This window comes from Delphinapterus leucas, chromosome 11 (genome assembly GCF_059928025.1).
Source record: "Delphinapterus leucas isolate spDelLeu-1000000601 "Yukka" chromosome 11, BTC_Dleu_Yukka2, whole genome shotgun sequence".
In the NCBI taxonomy this organism is placed as follows: domain Eukaryota; kingdom Metazoa; phylum Chordata; class Mammalia; order Artiodactyla; family Monodontidae; genus Delphinapterus; species Delphinapterus leucas.
In genome coordinates, this window is record NC_143139.1 from 21,104,331 (window position 1) to 21,124,275 (window position 19,945).

At 40.6% G+C, this 19,945-nt stretch overlaps 1 long non-coding RNA gene across 2 annotated transcripts in view; it reads right to left on the reverse strand.

The window, feature by feature from the left end:
• Positions 1 to 19,945, reverse strand: part of LOC149747966 (uncharacterized) — a 298,930-nt gene that overhangs the window by 134,886 nt on the left and 144,099 nt on the right. For both annotated transcript variants that reach the window (XR_016394885.1, XR_016394886.1), the window contains one exon: positions 5,020 to 5,174. This is a non-coding gene — a long non-coding RNA (uncharacterized LOC149747966). The remainder of the gene's footprint in view (positions 1 to 5,019; positions 5,175 to 19,945) is intronic.

Below are 19,945 nucleotides of genomic sequence, written 5' to 3' on the forward strand. Positions count from 1 at the left end.
ATCCTCGACCACCTTTTAACCCTCCTTTGGGATCACTGACATCACACAGGCCTTATCTTTGAACCACTTTTTAAAAATCCACAATTATTAAATGACAGAAAAGAAGATTGAGGTGAGACTAATTAGAGGGGAAAAAATAATTTTCTTTTGAGCATGGTGATCAGCTGTTTTCTGTTTAACATGACTAAACAGAGGCAATGATTGTAAAGGTACTCATGCAGTGTCTAGGGTAAACATGAGAAACGCCTTTCTGGCAATGAAGAAAGGTTGTGAGTGATTTCTAAGCATGGTTGTCATTCTGGAATCTCTTCCCCTGAAAGAAAATCATACTAATCACAGAAATCAATAAAAAATTTGGGAGATAGTGTGAAATATTAAGAGGGTACACTCAGGTTCTAGAAACTTGGCATGTATAGAAACTTCCCTACCTCCCTTTAAGATGTAGAACAACTGTGTCTGGAGAACCTTGAAAAGTGTCTGGATTGATTTCTTGGGTGGTTTCAGAAGGTAACGAATGGACCCATATCTTTTCAAGATAGTTGTGCCTTGAAGAGCTGACCCCTGTGATTAATTTGGATTGAAAAAAATTAAGGTGTGAAAACAGGCCTCTCTTTTCTATGTCTTTATTTTTCAATTTTTCCTGAGACTCTCTGTTAGTGTTTATGGGTAGGAGGGAAGCATTTAATTTAACCAAAGAGCTATTTAAATCTTATAGTAATAGAGGAAAAAAGACAAAAAGGATGTGACACTGAAAAATATGAATGATTAAATATAAATTTTGCAGGCTATTTTTCTGAGCTTGTGTGTGTGTGTGTGTGTGTGTGTGTGTGTGTGTGTGTGAGAGAGAGAGAGAGAGAGAGAGAGACAGAGAGAGAGAGAAACCTTTTTCTTAAAAGTATTTATTCTAGCCTAATAGTTTGATTTGAGATACACTGCAGTACAATTCTGCAGTAGTCGCACAAAATACATACCTGACAGACACAGAAGATGGTAAAAGGCTCTCTTGGTTAAGGACCTGATAAGAGGAAAGGTTTATCTAACTCCAATGTCCACACAGAATGAAATTTACACCCTCCAGTTTGTGTGCCCATTTTTAATTTATATAAATTTCTTTAATATCATGTCTTAATTCACCTTCTTTTTCTAAAAACATTTCAAAACATTAAGATAAATATTTTTAGATTTCAGTCCACAAATTAATTCAAGTATTTGATATCTCCCACATGGCAAGCAATATACTAAAAGGTGAGGAGACCTTCACTCTAGTTATGGCCTAAAAATATTGCTCCTGAGGAAGCCATTTAACTTCTTTCCATCACTGTGTTTAGATCGCTAAAATAAGACTACATTGTGGCTCTCAAATGCTTACAGGGTCAAGCAAATAGCATAAATGTACTTGAAGCCGAGATGCTTCATTTGCATATTAACCAAAAGGCACATTCTTCTCTTCCACAAAGACGCTTGCTTTCTTCTAACACAGTACCCCCTCGGATTATATTTTGTTTTCCCATTCCTGACAAAGACAGAAATATTTTCTTTCTTCTTAACTGTACTACAAGAAAATAATAATACAAACACAATGATTAACATCAACAGACCACTGACTACAACACTGCCAGCCCATCAGGGAATGCCCTGGTGGAGTCACACTGGAGAGATCAGCCCCCATCTGCAGAAGCACCTGCTATCCACTGTGGCTGGTGGCTTCTATGCAGGAATGCAGGCCCAGTGCTGCCTAATATTCCAAGTTTTCAAGAGAAGCCTAACATTTAGATTTTTATTTGAAATACACTTGCTTGAAAATTTTGGCAACCAATTCAAAAAATTATAAGAATTCAACTAGGGTCATCACTGTGATGAACAAACAACGAGGCCATCTGTGGCCTGGGGGCTGTCAGTCTGAGACTTTGGGACTAGTTGATTTCTAAGGTTTCCCCCTACTCAAACAGTTCTGTGATTTCCATTGGGAGATCCTGAAGTTTGGATCACAGTGGCATCAATCCAATTAAAATCACAGCTACAGCTGCCAGAAAGAGTCTCAGTGTACCTGCACCCTGAAAAAAGGAGTTGCCTAAGAGAAGCCATTCGTTACATTTAATAAAGTGGCCAGTAACAAGAAGCTAGGAGGGAGTTCATTAAATTCTAAATTAGGAAATGTGTATGTTTAGGTGCTGGTTACAATTCTCTTGAGGCCTATGGAATAATAGGTCTTTGATATTTGATGCAATTAATATTGATTATAAGTTGTATAAGTTTTCTGAAATGGAAATATCAGTTTGGTATACTGTTGATCAAATTTTTACATCTTCAGCAGCCACAAAACCCAATGTCAGGGAGAAAATGCAAATCAGGTCCTTGAACGCACTCCCTGGGCCATATTGGGAAATCACTGAACCCCTTACTAGTCCCAGGAGTTCCGGAGACACATGGCTTCCATTGTGATATATGCTTCTATTGTGTCAGCTTAAGGGGTCTCAAAGTGATTAATGGTATCTAAAAATAGTTCCAGAGAACATGAATTGACATCTTGGCATGCCGCTTATTTGTTGTGTATCCTTGGCCAAGTTACTTAAACTCTCTGGACTCATTTTTTACGTCTGCAAAATAGGGATTATGTGAGGATTAATCAAAACATCATATAGGCTGACATAAGGTAGATATATAGACTCAGGAAATGTTTATTGAAGTGAAAGAGTATGAGTAACCAACTGGTTTTGTTTAGTAGATCCCAGAATATCTAGGACAGGGTTTCTCATGAGAATATTCTAACACGCTGGGGAGTTGCACCAGTGGTGAGAAAAGGCAGGAGTTAGAGTGTGAGCGTAGGAAACTACACGTAGCCCAAAGCTTATCTTATCTCTATAGCAGCCGGACAGTCAAAATCTGAACTAACTCGGGGGGGCTTAGACATATGAACATATACTCTAATAATAAAAGACACTGAGAAAACCCAAAGATCCTTTTCGTATTTTAAGAAACAAACTCCTTTATTACTTGAGCAGTTTGTTGTACTTCAGATCATTATTGAAGTTCGACTAAAAAATGGCCCACTTTATTTTATCACATTATCAGGGCAGAAATTAAAGCAGAATTGATATAGCTAAGGAGGAGCAGGGCTGGAAACTCATGCTATCTAAGTTCAGAGTGTGCCAAGAATTCAATTTAGTTTATGAAAATGTCAGAGGCTGTCTCTGTCACAGCCGCCCTGACCTCATGAGACACTCTCCATCCACAAGGCCATGAAATTATCCCAGGTGGCCAGTTTCTAGGCCATCACAACCCTTTAAATCGTAGGGAAAACAAAACACAAGAGCATTTATCAAGAGTAGAATTGCAGGTTGGGAGAAAACTTTCTCCCAACCTGATGGATTGGCTGATGGATGACTGTGACTTTTTTGGGGGCTAGTAATTTAAAACTTCTGATACTCCAAGTTAGTGCTAATATTTGGCACTTTGGGTAGGTGCCCTCTCAGTGCTGATTTTGTATTCTTCTAAGACTTGCATATAACCTTTGGCCCATTTTGTAATCTCTCCTACCTAAAAGATGATGTACAGATTGCCTGAGATATAGACTAACAGCTGTGTTTTTTCTGGCAATTCAAACACTTTGAATATAGGTCTTAGTAGTTGAAGTGCTAGTCTGAAAACTCTGCACTGAAGTTCTCTGAGAATTTATCAATTTGTGTTTAGGGACTTTTCAAATGGAAAAATGAAGCTATTCATGTTTTCACAGGCAGTTCCAAATTCCAAACTGTGTCAAGGGTAAAATGTTTCTGTGCTTGAAAGGCCAAGGCAGACTTACGTAACCCAGAAGAGGACAATGTAATGCTACCCCAGAAACAAATGATGGAGCTTTAAAAATGTGCTATTCTATAACTTGATGCAATAGGAAGTGGTTCTTTCTCACCCCTTAGGGGAAATGAATTTGGTTTTCATAATAAACCTGTAAGGCCTAAAGAATTAGAAATTCAAATAGTTTTTATAAATAAAGAAGGTTTTGTTTTATATTTTCCATATTTGGGAAACCAACTCTCTGAGGAGTTTTGCCAGTGGCATGCTCTATGGGTTTTTCCATGTTGCCACTGGTAATTGTGATCTTTGTACTTTTTTCTTTTTTTTAAACAGTTGAGACTTCAGAGTCTTTGTCTGAAAAGCCCAGCTACCACATAGGTTTGCAGAATTCCTCAGATATTTTTCCAGGCCAGGTTCTTCTTACTAGTCCATCTTTCACTCACGTTTTAAGCTACGGAATGGGAGGACAGCTACCTAAGATTAAAGGAAAGTACAGAAAAGCGTAGGGTACGTTGTAGTTGTTGAGAAATATGTGGAAGGTTTTCTATTTGCAGTAAGGATTTACATACTTGAGTTTGTATAGAAGTAAGAGTTTCTACAAAGACAGTAAGCTGGCTAAACCAGCAGTAGCAAAGAAACCAAAACTAAGTCCTTGATTGGTTTGGAACTGAGGGACTCAAGAGGTAAGTTTTAGATAAGGAATTGTGGAGAGATGAAAAGGGGGGTGGTGTGATTCACACACCACTGGCCTAGTGGCTTTTAACTCCAAAGCTCATGGTTTTTCCACAATATTGTCTAGTTGCATTCTGTCTGCAGCTATTTCCATTTGGGAACCCAGTAACTGATTTCCAACCATAGGTATATATAATGGAATATTTGCAAGCAATGAGCTTGGTGAGGAATGGTGGTGATTGAAAAAGCAGTATTCATCTTTAAAATAATTTGATAAGACAAATATTCTTGGAGATTGTGTGCCAATGTATTTTTTTTGAAAGCTAATGTTTCTGACAGAAACTCTGATACATACCCTAAACCACCACAGAAAAACTACAGGATGTTGTAAGAAAAACTTTAAGATGAAAATAATAAAGGACTGGCACTCAAAGTCTCCCAGAAGTTTTTTTTCACCCACAGCAGGATAAAACCGTAAAAATTAGTAAACAAATACTTTGTTTTAAGGGTGGGACAAACTATTTTTTAAAAAAGCATATAAAAGCTAATCCAAACCTTTATTCAAGCTGATATCTGTTGTGATTTTCTTGCTTTGCGGTGAGCAGAGGTAGACAAAATGTTCTCCAAAGATCTTGAAAATGGAAGATCGTGTGGTCATTGCATTTCCCTTTAGAAGGGTGTAACACCATTCTACTACTCCTTGCAAAAACCTAAAATTTGATAAAACAGATTAATAGGTATAAATCTTGGAAAGATAAATGCACTGAACAAACTGACGTTGTTAACATAGCAACACCTATGACCATCCCAACTCACTTTCTTGTTTCTTTGCTAATACATTAACCACTGAAGCCATCTATGTTTCTTCCTTGCAGTGTTTTAATTACAGACCATATTTTTTTCAGCTCGCAGTTCTCCAAAGTTCTTTCTCAATTTGGTATTCTCAGCAAATGAGAAAAGCTAAGAGATCGGTAATGCATAGAATTTTATTATCTGCAAGGATTTAGTGATTTGGAGTGAATAAGTTTAATCAATTTCTATATTGGGAAGTTCAACGTAATTCATGTAAGCCTACAATATCTGAAAAGTTACAAATTTCAGAAGGCCTATACTTTTTATTTTCATCCAATTTTTAATTTCACCATATATTTTTTATTTTCACCCAGATAAGAACTTATCAATCAATTCATACTAAGGAAGTAACATTCATTTACTTCACAAATATTTATTAGACACCTGACATATGTCAGGAAAAAGCTAGGCACTGGGATCAGATAGTAATATCTAAAAAGAATCTTTGCTCTTGCCAAATCTGTAATGATCCAGCATAGAAGATAGATACGCAAGAAATAAAGGGTGCTAAATTATAACAATTTTAACATATGCTTATAGGGGAGCACATGTCAGAAACATGTAAGTTAGTTTAGATGGAATAGGGAAAAGCTTATAAGAGGCAGGTCCCACAAAAATCTCCCTGGTGAATATTTGCCAGTACTTAAAATCATTATTCATTTATTTGTTTCCATGCTTATTGTCTGTGTGCTCCCAATAGTATGTAAGTTTTGACCATATTTCCAGAGCCTAAACAAGGTCTGGAACACAATAAATATTTCCTAACTAAATGACTAACTGGTAAGAAATGCGGAGGTGGATAAGAGCCTTCTAAGTTATGCTGAGATGTTCAGACTTCATTTCCCAACCAGTGGAAAGCATGGAATGGTTTCCAGCAGGAGAATGGCATGATGTGATGTTTAGTACCACTCTAGCTCCATAGAGAAAATGGATTGGGCAGAATAGGAAAAGTTAGTGACCTTCAGTGAGGGATCTACACCCGAGTATGGGTCAAATTTGATGGTGACCTAAAGTTAATGATGGGGATGGGGATGGAGAGAAGTGGACAGATTCAGGAAATGTTTAAGAAATAGAACCATCAGGCCTTGGCGACTGGATGGATATGGTGTAGGGAGGGAGGGGATTAATCAAGAGAGATTTCAGGTCTGAACCATTAGATGGTTGGATGATATTAATATTTATTAAGATAGGAAACACTGGAGCAAGAAGGGTTTTCTTGGGTAATGTCAAGAACTCAGTTTTGAGCGTAGGCACTTTGAGGTATCTTCATGATATCCAAGTAAAAATGTCCAGTAGGTAATCAAACACATGGGAACAAAACTAAGAAGGGTGCCTGGACTGGAGATAGAAGTTGAACTTCTAGATCGACAGAGAAATCAGTTGCATGCCAAACTTGTGAGGAAGCTATAATCAGAACAGAGCATTATTTTTCTTTCCATTTTCATGACACTTGGCGTGCCACACTTGCTAAGCATTAGCTGATGAAGACAATTTCCTGGTGTCAGACTAGTCTTCAAGTTGAAGTGCCAAACTGCACTGACAAAGCCTGGCCTCGTGCAATTTCCAAACTGCCTGGCAGCTGAAAGAGGTGAAAAACTCATTACCAACCCATCTGTCCTGAGATTCTGCGCTGATTTCTAGGCTAGAGAAATTTGAATAATTTCAAGAAAATTTAAATAGCACACATGGATCAGTAAATTCCTTCACTATCAGCTCTATATTCTAGTTTCTTGGACATGAGCGAAAACCTCAGAAAGTTGAGCAAGGTGGCAGTATTAGCAAGTAGATACCCTAAACGTCGCCTTCATTTCAGTAGAAAACATAATTGAACAGAGAATCAGAGGTCTTTCCATTAAGTATACTACATTTTTGTTACCAGTGCTGACTTTTCTCCCCTGTATTTCTATGATCTGTGTTTAGGCCTATATTAAGGTACTCCTGTACAATAAAATCAAAACACAGTAGGAGCAACGAAATTAAGGGAATGGTCAATTTGACTCTCTTGCTTGTTGCAGAGAAACTTTCCTGAATTCAAATCTTTACTCCCCTACTTGCCTTCAGTCCTTTTCTCCTCTTTTCTTTCCGTTCTTCCTGATTTCTCTCCCTTCTTCCCTCTCTTTCTTTCTTTCCTTGTGTAATGAAAGAGAATGGGATTTTGGGTGCGTGGGATTCTGAGTCAGATAGAACTGGCTTTGGATCAGATTTCTACTTAATTTTTATTAAAGGCTCTGAACCTGTTCCCTAAATTTTAAATTATAGTAATGATGATGATTTAAAATATCACAAGGTGGGGGGACCTTCAAGATGGTGGAGGAGTAAGAGGTGGAGATCACCTTCCTCCCCACAAATACATCAGAAATACATCTACATGTGGAACAACTCCTACAGAACACCTACTGAACGCTGGTAGAAGACCTCAGACCTCCCAAAAGGCAAGAAACTCCCCACGTACCTGGGCAGGGCAAAAGAAAAAAGAATAAACAGAGACAAAAGAATAGGAACGGGACCTGCACCAGTGGGAGGGAGCCGTGAAGGAGGAAAGGTTTCCACACACTAGGAAGCCCCTTCCCTGGCGGAGATGGGGGGTGGTGGGGGGGGAAGCTTTGGAGCCAGGGAGAAGAGCGCAGCAACAGGGGTGTGGAGGGCAAAGCAGAGAGGTTCCCGCACAGAGGATTGGCACCGACCAGCACTCACCAGCCCAAGAGGCTTGTCTGCTCACCCGCTGGGGCGGGCAGGGGCTGGGAGCTGAGGCTCGGGCTTCAGAGTTTGGATCCCAGGCAGAGGACTGGGGTTGACTGCGTGAACACAGCCTGAAGGGGGCTAGTGCACCACAGCAAGCCAGGAGGGAGTCCAGGAAAAAGTCTGGAACTGCCTAAGAGGCAAGAGACCATTGTTTCAGGGTGCACAAGGAGAGGGGATTCAGAGCACCACCTAAACGAGCTCCAGAGACAGGCACGAGCCGTAGCTATCAGCGCGGACACCAGAGACGGGCACGAACAACGCGAACGCTGCTTCTGCTGACACCAGGAATCCTGTGTGCAAGCACAGGTCACTACCCACACCCCCCAAGGAGCGTGTGCAGCCCGCCACTGCCAGCGTCCTGAGATCCAGGGACAACCTCCCCAGGAGAACACATGGCGCGCCTCAAGCTGTTGCAACGTCACACTGGCCTCTGCCACTGCAGGCTCGTCCCACCTTCCAACTGTGACTACCGTATGCCTCCCTCCCCACAGCCTGAGTGAGTCAAAGCACCCTAATTAGCTGCTGCGTTAACCCCCTCCTCTCTGGGTGGGAAACAGATGCCAGAGGGCGACCTACACGCAGAGGAGGGGCCAAAATCAAAGCTGAACCCCGGGAGCTGTGCAAACAAAGAAGAGAAAGGGAAATTTCTCCCAGCAGCCTCAGGAGCAGCAGATTAAATCTCCACAATCAAGTTGATGTACCCTGCATCTCTGCAATACCTAAACAGACAACAAATAGTCCCAAAATTGAGGCGGTGGACTTTGGGAGCAACTGTAGACTTGGGGTTTGCTGTCTGCAACTGATTTGTTTCTGATTTTTATGTTTATCTTAGTTTAGTTTTTTGTGCTTGTTACCATTGGTGGATTTGTTTGCTTGCTCTCTTCTTTTTTATTATTTTTTTATTTAAATAATATAAAAATTTTTATTAATTTTATTAAAAATTTTATTTTCTTTCTTTTTTTCTCTGTTTTCTTCTGAGCTATGTGCTGACAGGGTCTTGGTGCTCTGGCCTGGTGTCAGGCCTGAGTCTCTAATGTGGGAGAGCCGAGTTCAGGACATTGGACCACCAGAGACCTCCTGGCACCAGGTAATATCAATTGGCAAGAGCTCTCCCAGAGATCTCCTTCTCAATGCTAAGATCCAGCTCCACCCAATGGCCAGCAGCCTCCAGTGCTGGACGTCCCATGCCAAACAACTAGCAAGACAGGAACACAACCCAACCCATTAACAGAGAGGCTGCCTAAAATCATACTAAGCTCACAGACATGCCAAAACACACCACTGGGCATGGCCCTGCCCATCAGAAAGACAAGATTCAGCCCCACCCACCAAAACACAGGCACAAGTGCCCTCCACCAAAAAGCCTATAAAAGCCACTGAAACAACCTCACCCACTGGGGGCAGACAACAAAAACAATGGGAACTACAAACCTGCAGCCTGTGAAAAAGAGACCCCAAACACAGTAAGTTAAACAAAATGAGAAGACAGAGAAATATGCAGCAGATGAAGGAGCAAAGTAAAAATCCACCAGACCTAACAAATGAAGAGGAAATAGGCAGTCTACCTGAAAAAGAATTCAGAGTAATGATAGTAAAGATGATCCTAATCTTGTAAATAAAATGAAGAAAATACAAGAAACGTTTAACAAGGACCTAGAAGAACTAAAGAGCAAACAAACACTGACGAACAACACAATACATGAAATTAAAATTCTCTAGAAGGAATCAATACCAGAATAACTGATAAGTGGCCTGGAAGATAAAATAGTGGAAATAACTACTGCAGAGCAGAATAAAGAAAAATGAATGAAAAGAATCGAGGACAGTCTCAGAGACCTCTGGGACAACATTAAACACACCAACATTCGAATTATAGGGGTCCCAGAAGAAGAAGAGAAAAAGAAATGGTCTGAGAAAAGATTTGAAGACATTATAGTTGAAAACTTCCCTAACATGGGAAACGAAATAGTCAATCAAGTCCAGGAAGCACAGAGAGTCCCATATAGGATACATGCCAAGACACATATTAATCAAACTATCAAAAATTAAATACAAAGAAAAAATATTGAAAGCAGCAAGGGAAAAACAACAAATAACACATAAGGGAATCCCCATAAGGTTAACAGCTGATACTTTAGTAGAAACTCTGCAAGCCAGAAGGGAGTGGCAGGACATATTTAAAGTGATGAAAAGGAAAAACCTACACCTAAGATTTCTCTACCCAGCAAGGATCTCGTTCAGATTTGATAGGGAAATTAAAACCTTTACAGACAAGCAAAAGTTAAGAGAATTCAGCACCACCAAACCAGCTTTACAACAAAAGCTAAAGGAACTTCACTAGGCAGGAAACACAAAAGAAGGAAAAGACCTACAATAACAAACCCAAAACAATTAAGAAAATGGGAATAGGAACATACAGATCGATAATTATCTTAAATGTAAATGGATTGAATGCTCCAACCAAAAGACACAAACTGGCTGAATGGATACAAAAACAAGACCCATATATATGCTGTCTACAAGAGGCCCACTTCAGACCTAGTGACACATACAGACTGAAAGTGAGGGGATGGAAAAAGATATTCCATGCAAATGGAAATCAAAAGAAAGCTGGAGTAGCAATTCTCATATCAGACCAAATAGACTTTAAAATAAGGAGTATTACAAGAGACAAAGAAGGACATGACATAATGATCAAGGGATCAATCCAAGAAGAAGATACAACAATTGTAAATATTTATGCAGCCAACATAGGAGCACCTCAATACATAAGGCAAATGCTAGCAGCCATAAAAGGGGAAATCGACAGTAAAACAGTCACAGCAGGGGAATTTAACACCCCACTTTCACCAATGGACAGATTATCCAAAATGAAAATAAATAAGGAAACACAAGCTTTAAATGACACATTAGACAAGATGGACTTAATTGATATTTATAGGACATTCCATCCAAAAACAACAGAATATGCTTTCTTCTCAAGTGCTTATGGAACATTCTGCGGGATAGATCATATCTTGGGTCACAAATCAAGCCTTGGTAAATTTAAGAAAATTGAAATCATATCAGGTATCTTTTCTGACCAAAACGCTCTGAGACTAGATATCAATTACAGGAAAAAAAATGTAAAAAATACAAACCAATGGAGGCTAAACAATACGCTATTAAATAGCCAAGACATCACTGAAGAAATCAAAGAGGAAAATAAAAAACACCTAGAAACAAATGACAATGAAAACACGATGACCCAAAACCTGTGGGATGCAGCAAATGCAGGTCTAAGAGGGAAGTTTATAGAAATACAATCCTACCTTAAGAAACAAGAAAAATCTCAAATAAACAACCTAACCTTACACCTAAAGCAATTAGAGAAAGAGGAACAAAAAAACCCCAAAGTTAGCAGAAGGAAAGAAATCATAAAGATCAGATCAGAAATAAATAAAAAAGAAATGAAGGAAACAATAGCAAAGATCAATAAAACTAAAAGCTGGTTCTTTGAGAAGATAAACAAAATTGATAAACCTTTAGCCAGACTCACCAAGAAAAAAAGGGAGAAGACTCAAATCAACAGAATTAGAAATGAAAAAAGGAGGAGGTTAGAGAAGATGGTGGAAGAGTGAGATGTGGAGATCACCTTCCTCCCCACAGATACATCAGAAATACATCTACACGTGGAACTACTCCTATAGAACACCTACTGAACGCTGGCAGAAGACCTCAGACCTCCCATTAGGCAAGAAACTCCCCATGTACCTGGGTAGGGCAAAAGAAAAAAGTAAAAACACAGACAAAAGAATAGAGACGGGACCTGCACCAGTGGGAGGGAGCTGTTAAGTTGGAAAGGTATCCACACACTAGGAAGCCCCTTCGCGGGCAGAGACTGTGGGTGGTGGAGGGGGGAGTTTCCGAGCCTCGGAGGAGAGCACAGCCACAGGGGTGCAGAGGGCAAAGCAGAGATTTGTCCGCACAGAGGATCGGTGCCGAACGGCACTCACCAGCCCGAGAGGCTGGTCTGCTCACCCGCTGGGGCAGGCGGGGGCTAGGAGCCGAGGCTCAGGGTTCGGAGGTCGGATCCCAGGGAGAGGACTGGGGTTGGCTGCGTGAACACAGCCTGAAGGGGGCTAGTGCACCACGGCTACCTGGGAGGGAGTCCGGGAAAAGTCTGGAGCTGCCAAAGAGGCAAGAGACTATTTCTTCCCTCTTTGTTTCCTGGTGCGCGAGGAGAGGGGTTTAAGAGCACTGCTTAAAGGAGCTCCAGAGACAGGCGCGAGCCACGACTATCAGCGCGGACTCCACAGACGGGCATGAGATGCTAAGGCTGCTGCTGCCGCCACCAGGAAGCCTGTGTGCAAGCACAGGTCACTGTCCACACCTCCCCTCCTGGAAACCTGTGCAGCCCGCCATTGCCAGGGTCCCGTGATCCAGGGACAACTTCCCCGGGAGAACTCACGGCGTGCCTCAGGCTGGTGCAACGTCACGCCGGCCTCTTCCACTGCAGGCCCACCCCTCACTCCGTGCCCCTCCCTCCCCCACGGCCTGAGTGAGCCAGAGTCCCCGAAGCAGCTACTCCTTTAACCCCTTCCTGTCTGAGCGAAGAACAGATGCCCTCCGGCGACCTACAAGCTGAGGTGGGTCCAAATCCAAAGCTCAGCCCCGGGAGCGGTGAGAACAAAGAAGAGAAAGGGAAATCTCTCCCAGGAGCCTCAGAAGCAGCGTATAAAAGCTCCACAATCAACTTGATGTGCCTGCATCTGTGGAACACCTGAATAGACAACGAATCATCCCAAATTGAGAGGGTGGACTTTGGGAGCATCGATATATGTATATATATATTTTTTTTTTTTTCCCCCTTTTCCTCTTTTTGTGAGTGTGTATGTGTGTGCTTCTGTGTGAGATTTTGTATGTATAGCTTTGCTTTCACCATTTGTCCTAGGATTCTGTCCGTCCGTTCTTTTTTTCTGTTTTTTTTCTTACTTTAAAAATTTTTTTCATAATAATTATTTTTTATTTTAATAACTTTATTTTATTTTATCTTATTTATTTTATTTTATCCTCTTTCTTTCTTTCTATTGTTTCTCCATTTTATTTTGTTTTTTCGGTACGCGGGCCCCTCACTGTTGTGGCCTCTCCTGTTGCGGAGCACAGGCTCCGGATGCACAGGCTCAGCGGCCATGGCTCACGGGCCCAGCTGCTCCGCGGCATGTGAGATCCTCCCAGACCGGGGCACGAACCCGTGTCCCCTGCATCGGCAGGCACACTCTCAACCACTGCGCCACCAGGGAAGCCCTGTTTCTCCCTTTTATTCTGAGCCGTGTGGATGAAAGCCTCTTGGTGCTCCCGCCAGAAGTCAGTGCTGTGCCTCTGAGGTGGGAGAGCCAACTTCAGGACAATGGTCCACAAGAGACCTCCCAGCTCCACGTACTATCAAACAGCGAAAATCTCCCAGAGATCTGCATCTGAACACCAAGACCCAGCTTCACTCAATGACCAGCAAGCTACAGTGCTGGACACCCTATGCCAGACAACTAGCAAGACAGGAACACAGCCCCATCAATTGCCAGAGAGGCTGCCTAAAATCATAATAAGGCCACAGACACCCCAAAACACACCACGAGATGTGCACATGCCCACCAGAAAGACAAGATCCAGCCTCATCCACCAGAACACAGGCACTAGTCCCCTCCACCAGGAAGGACACACAACCCACTGAACCAACCTTAGCCACTGTGGACAGACACCAAAAACAACGGGAACTATGAACCTGTAGCCTGCAAAAAGGAGAACCCAAACACAGTAAGATGAGCGAAATGAGAAGACAGGAAAACACACAGCAGATAAAGGAACAAGATAAAAACACACCAGACCTAACAAATGAAGAGGAAATAGGCAGTCTACCTGAAAAAGAATTCAGAATAATGATAGTAAAGATGACCCAAAATCTTGGAAACAGAATAGAGAAAATGCAAGAAACATTTAACAAGGACGTAGAAGAACTAAAGAGGAAACAAGCAATGATGAACAACACAATGAATGAAATTAAAAATACCCTAGAAGGGATCAATAGCAGAACAACTGAGGCAGAAGAACGGATAAGTGACCTGGAAGATAAAATAGTGGAAATAACTACTGCAGAGCAGAATAAGGAAAAAAGAATGAAAAGAACTGAGGACAGTCTCAGAGACCTCTGGGACAACATTAAACACACCAACATTCGAATTATAGGTGTCCCAGAAAAACAAGAGAAAAAAAAAGGGACTGAGAAAATATTTGAAAAGATTATAGTTGAAAACTTCCCTAATATGGGAAAGGAAATGGTTAATCAAGTCCAGGAAGCAGAGAGAGTCACAGACAGGATAAATCCAAGGAGAAACACACCAAGACACATATTAATCAAACTGTCAAAAATTAAATACAAAGAAAACCTATTAAAAGCAGCAAGGGAAAAGCAACAAATAACACATAAGGGAATCCCCATAAGGTTAACAGCTGATCTTTCAGCAGAAATTCTGTAAGCCAGAAGGGAGTGGCAGGACATATTTAAAGTGAAGAAGGAGAAAAACCTACAACCAAGATTACTCTACCCAGCAAGGATCTCATTCAGATTTGATGGAGAAATTAAAACCTTTACAGACAAGCAGAAGCTGAGAGAGTTCAGCACCACTAAACCACCTTTACAACAAATGCCAGAGGAACTTCTCTAGGCAAGAAACACAAGAGAAGGAAAAGACCTACAATAACAAACCCAAAACAATTAAGAAAATGGGAATAGGAACATACAGATCGATAACTACCTTAAATGTAAACAGACTAAATGCTCCCACCAAAAGACACAGACTGGCTGAATGGATACAAAAACATGACCTATATATATGCTGTCTACAAGAGACCCACTTCAGACCTAGGGACACATACAGATTGAAAGTGAGGGGATGGAAAAAGATATTCCATGCAAATGGAAATCAAAAGAAAGCTGGAGTAGCTATTCTCATATCAGACAAAATGGACTTTAAAATAAAGACTATTACAAGAGACAAAGAAGGACACTACATAATGATGAAGGGATCAATGCAAGAGGAAGATATAACAATTGTAAATATTTATGCACCCAACATAGGAGCACCTCAATACATAAGGCAAATACTAACAGCCATAAAAGGGGAAATTGACAGTAACACAATCATACTAGGGGAATTTAACACCCCACTTTCACCAATGGACAGATTATCCAAAATGAAAATAAATAAGGAAACACAAGCTTTAAATGATACATTAAACAAGATGGACTTAATTGACATTTATAGGACATTCCATCCAAAAATAACAGAATACACATTTTTCTCAAGTGCTCATGGAACATTCTCCAGGATAGATCATATCTTGGGTCACAAATCAAGCCTTGGTAAATCTAAGAAAATTGAAATCGTATCAAGTATCTTTTCTGACCACAACGCTATGAGACTAGATATCAATTACAGGAAAAGATCTGTAAAATATACAAGCACATGGAGGATCAACAATACGCTATTAAATAGCCAAGACATCACTGAAGAAATCAAAGAGCAAATCAAAAAATACCTAGAAACAAATGACAATGGAGACATGACGATCCAAAACCAATGGGAGGGCTTCCCTGGTGGCGCAGTGGTTGAGAGTCTGCCTGCCGATGCAGGGGACACGGGTTCGTGCCCCAGTCTGGGAAGATCCCACATGCCATGGAGCGGCTGGGCCCGTGAGCCATGGCCACTGAGCCTGCACGTCCAGAGACTGTGCTCCACAACAGGAGAGGCCACAACAGTGAGAGGCCCGCGTACAGCAAAAAAAAAACCCCAAAAACCTATGGGATGCAGCAAAAGCAGTTCTCAGAGGGAAGTTTATAGCAATACAATCCTACCTTAAGAAACAGGAAACATCTCAAATAAACAACCTAACCCTGCACCTAAAGGAATTCGCGAAAGAAGAACAAAAAACCCCAAAGTTAGCAGAAGGAAATGAATCATAAAGATCATATCAGAAATAAATGAAAAAGAAATGAAGGAAACGATAGCAAAGATCAATAAAATTAAAAGCTGGTTCTTTGAGAAGATAAACAAAATTGATAAACCATTAGCCAGACCCACCAAGAATAAAAGGGAGAAGACTCAAATCAACGGAATTAGAAATTAAAAAGGAGAAGTAACAACTGACACTGAAGCAATACAAAGGATCATGAGAGATTACGACAAGCAACACTACGCTAATGAAATGGAAGACCTGGAAGAAATTGAAAAAATTTTAGAAATGCACAACCTGCCGAGACTGAACCAGGAAGAAATAGAAAATATGAACAGACCAATCACAAGCATTGAAATTGAAACTGTGATGAAAAATCTTCCAGAAAACAAAAGCTCAGGACCAGAGGGCTTCACAGGTGAATTCTATCACACATTTAGAGAAGAGCTAACACCTATCCTTCTCAAACTCTTCCAAAATATAGCAGAGGGAGGAACACTCCCAAACTCATTCTATGAGGCCACCGTCACCCTGATACCAAAATCAGATAAAGATGTCACAAAGAAAGAAAATTACAGTAGGCCAATATCACTGAAGAACATAGTTGCAAAAATCCTCAACAAAATACTAGCAAACAGAATCCAACAGAACATTAAAAGGACCATACACCATGATCAAGTGGTGTTTATGCCAGGAATGCAAGGATTCTTCAATATACACAAATCAATCAACGTGATACACCATAGTAAAAAATTGAAGGAGAAAAACCATATGATCATCTCAATAGATGCAGAGAAAGCTTTCAACAAAATTCCACACCCATTTATGATAAAAACCCTCTAGAAAGTAGGCATAGAGGGAACTTTCCTCAACATAATAAAGGCCATATATGACAAACCCACAGCCAACATCGTCCTCAATGGTGAAAAACTGAAAGCATTTCCACTAAGATCAGGAACAAGACAAGGTTGCCCACTGTCACCACTATTATTCAACATAGTTCTGGAAGTTTTAGCCACAGCAATCAGAGAAGAAAAAGAAATAAAATGAATTCAAGTTGGAAAAGAGGTAAAGCTATCACTGTTTGCAGATGATATGATACTATACATAGAGAATCCTAAAGATGCTACCAGAAAAGTACTAGAGGTAATCAATGAATTTGGTAAAGTTGCAGGATACAAAATTAATGCACAGAAATTTCTGGCATTCCTATACACTAATGATGAAAAATCTGAAAGTGAAATTAAGAAAACACTCCCGTTTACAACTGCAACAAAAAGAATAAAATATCTAGGAATAAACCTACCTAAGGAGACAAAAGACCTGTATGCAGAAAATTATAAGACACTGATGAACCTAAGCGCCCATCATCGGATGAATGGATAAAGAAGATGTGTCACATATATACAATGGAATATTACTCAGCCTTAAAAAGAAATGAAATTGAGCTATTTGTAATGAGATGGATAGACCTAGAGTCTGTCATACAGAGTGAAGTAAGTCAGAAAGAAAAAGACAAATACCGTATGCTAACACATATATATGGAATTTAAGGGGAAAAAAAAATGTCATGAAGAACCTAGGGGTAAGACAGGAATAAAGACGCAGACCTACTGGAGAACGGACTTGAGGATATGGGGAGGGGGAAGGGTGAGCTTTGACAGGGCGAGAGAGAGTCATGGACATATACACACTAACAAACCTAGTAAGGTAGATAGCTAGGGGGAAGCAGCCGCAAGGCACAGGGATATTAGCTCGGTGCTTTGTGACAGCCTGGAGGGGTGGGATAGGGAGAGTGGGAGGGAGGGAGATGCAAGAGGGAAGACATATGGGAACATATGTATATGTATAACTGATTCACTTTGTTATAAAGCAGAAACTAACACACCATTGTAAAGCAATTATACCCCAATAAAGATGTTTAAAAAAAAAAAAAAAGACACTGATGGAAGAAATTAAAGATGAAACAAATAGATGGAGAGATATACCATGTTCTTGGATTGGAAGAATCGACATTGTGAAAATAACTCTAGTACCCAAAGCAATCTACAGATTCAATGCAATCCCTATCAAACAACCACTTGCATTTTTCACAGAACTAGAACAAAAATTTTCACAATTTGGATGGAAAAACAAAAGACCCCGAATAGCCAAAGCAAACTTGAGGACGAAAAATGGAGCCTGAGGAATCAGGCTCCCTGACTTCAGACTATATTACAAAGCTACAGTAATCAAGACAGTATGGTAGTGGCAGAAAAACAGAAATATAGATCAATGGAACAGGATAGAAAGCCCAGAGATAAACCCACACACATATGGTCACCTTATCTTTGACAAAGGAGGCAAGAATATACAGTGGACAAAAGACAGCCTTTTCAATATGTGGTGCTGGGAAACCTGGACAGGTACATGTAAAAGTATGAAATTAGAAAACTCCCTAACACCATGCACAAAAATAAACTCAAAATGGAGTAAAGACCTAAATGTAATGCCAGACACTATCAAACTCTTAGAGGAAAACATAGGCAGAACACTTTATGACATAAATCACAGCAAGATCCTTTTTGACCCGCCTCCTAGAGAAATGGAAATTAAAACAAAAATAAACAAATGGGACCTAATGAAACTTAAAAGCTTTTGCACAGCAAAGGAAACCATAAACAAGACCAAAAGACAACCCTCAGAATGGGAGAAAATATTTGCAAATGAAGCAACCGACAAAGTATTAATTTCCAAAATTTACAAGCAGCTCATGCAGCTCAATAACAAAAAAACAAACAACCCAATCCAAAAATGGGCAGAAGACCTAAATCGACATTTCTCCAAAGAAGATATACAGATTGCCAACAAACACATGAAAGAATGCTCAACATCATTAATCGTTAGAGAAATGCAAATCAAAACTACAATGAGGGCTTCCCTGGTGGCACAGTGGTTGAGAGTCCTCCTGCCAATGCAGGGGACATGGGTTCGTGCCCCAGTCCAGGAAGATCTCACATGCCGTGGAGTGGCTAGGCCCGTGAGCTATGGCCGCTAAGCCTGCACGTCCGGAGCCTGTGCTCTGCAATGGGAGAGGCCACAACAGTGAGAGACCCGCATACCACAGAACAAAACAAAACAGAAAACAACTACAATGAGATATCATCTCACACAAGTCAGAATGGCCATCATCAAAAAATCTAGAAAGAATAAATGCTGGAGAGGCTGTGGAGAAGAGGGAACACTCTTGCACTGTTGGTGGGAATGTAAATTGATACAGCCACTATGGAGAACAGTATGGAGGTTCCTTAAAAAACTAAAAATAGAAGTACCATGTGACCCAGCAATCCCACTAATGGGCATATACCCTGAGAAAACCATAATTCAAAAAGAGTCATGTACCAAAATGTTCATTGCAGCTCTATTTACAATAGCCAGGACATGGAAGCAACCTAAGTGTTCATCTACAGATGAATGGATAAAGAATATGTGGCACATATATACAATGGAATATTACTCAGCCATAAAAAGAAACGAAATTGAGTTATTTGTAGTGAGGTGGATACACCTAGAGTCTGTAATACAGAGTGAAGTAAGTCAGAAAGAGAAAAAAATATACCATATGCTAACACATATATATGGAATCTAAGAAAAAAAAAACAATGTCATGAAGAACCTAGGGGTAAGACGGGAATTACGACACAGACCTACTAGAGAATGGACTTGAGGATACGGGGAGGGGGAAGGGTAAGCTGTGCCAAAATGAGAGAATGGCATGGACATATATACACTACCAAACGTAAAATAGACAGCTAGTGGGAAGCAGCCTCATAGCACAGGGAGATCAGGTCGGTGGTTTGTGACCACCTAGAGGTGTGGGATAGGGAGGGTGGGAGGGAGGGAGACGCAAGAGGGAAGA